Source organism: Dipodomys spectabilis, unplaced genomic scaffold (genome assembly GCF_019054845.1).
Source record: "Dipodomys spectabilis isolate Male_0828 unplaced genomic scaffold, ASM1905484v1 ptg000414l, whole genome shotgun sequence".
Taxonomy (NCBI): Eukaryota; Metazoa; Chordata; class Mammalia; order Rodentia; family Heteromyidae; genus Dipodomys; species Dipodomys spectabilis.
Window position 1 is genome coordinate 4,288,734 of NW_024871091.1, and position 1,122 is coordinate 4,289,855.

A 1,122-nucleotide genomic window follows, 5' to 3' on the forward strand; every position below is an offset into this window, starting at 1 on the left:
CAGCAAAGACAACCACCCAAATAAAACAATAATTATAACCTGAAGAAAAGAGGTGGACATGAAAGAGAGAAGGGGACTGGTGGAAAAAAAAAAGATTGAGAAGGAAGAGAGAAGGGCACTGATTTAAAAAAAAAGATTGAGAAGGAATGACAGCATGATCGTCTTAAGACAATTTGTGGAACCAAAAAAAATACAGGACCAAATAATCGCTATAAAAAAATCAACATAGTGACAAAGTAAACAGGATTTGAGAAACAAAGGACTTCCACTCATTTTGTCATATCATTCCTAAATGACTCCATGTTCTTGACCACATATATGGTGTGTGTATACATATACATATATATATACACACATCTAAGGGAAGCCAGGAGGAAGACACAGAATCAGAGGGAAATGGGAAAACATACAACAGAGGGACCCATCAGCTGCACTGGACACAGATGAAAATGAACTAAGCAACTCAAAGGCAGCGATGGGAAGGGAGGGATTAAGAGGGAAAGAGGGAACAGCTTACACTAAACAAAAGGAAAGAAATGTAAATAACACGTGATGTGGAAGAAATAGTTGTATTGTCAAAGCTCATAGAATTCACAAACTTTATAGACCATGTCATTAGACAATCTGCCTTGTAAAGGTTAAAATATGTCTGTGACGTTAAGTATCATTATCTCACAATACTGTGAAATATGTGAAATTTATGTAATCACCTAATCTCAATAAAAGAAATTATTGTTAAAAAATGAACATACCTTAGATGTACAAGACACTATATTGAAAATGAACTTTACAACTTGGGGGTGGGTAGGGAAGGAGGAGTTGGGGAAGTGGGGAAGGAAGGGATGCTCCATAGGAAATGTACACATTACCTTAGTCATGTTACTGTAACCCCTCTGTACACTGTTTTTGCAATTAAAAAAACATTAAAAAATGAACATACCTTGACTCAACATCCTTATCTACATTTTTGTGTCTTCTAATTCTTGCCTCTTTTCTCTACTTTCTGATGAGTTACAGTCATGTTTGTATGTGGGACTTTTTGGTTAGGTGTTTAAACTTTTTTCTAAAAAAAAAAAAACATAGAAATTTAAAATTAGAACCAAGATCATTCTAATTTGGAGC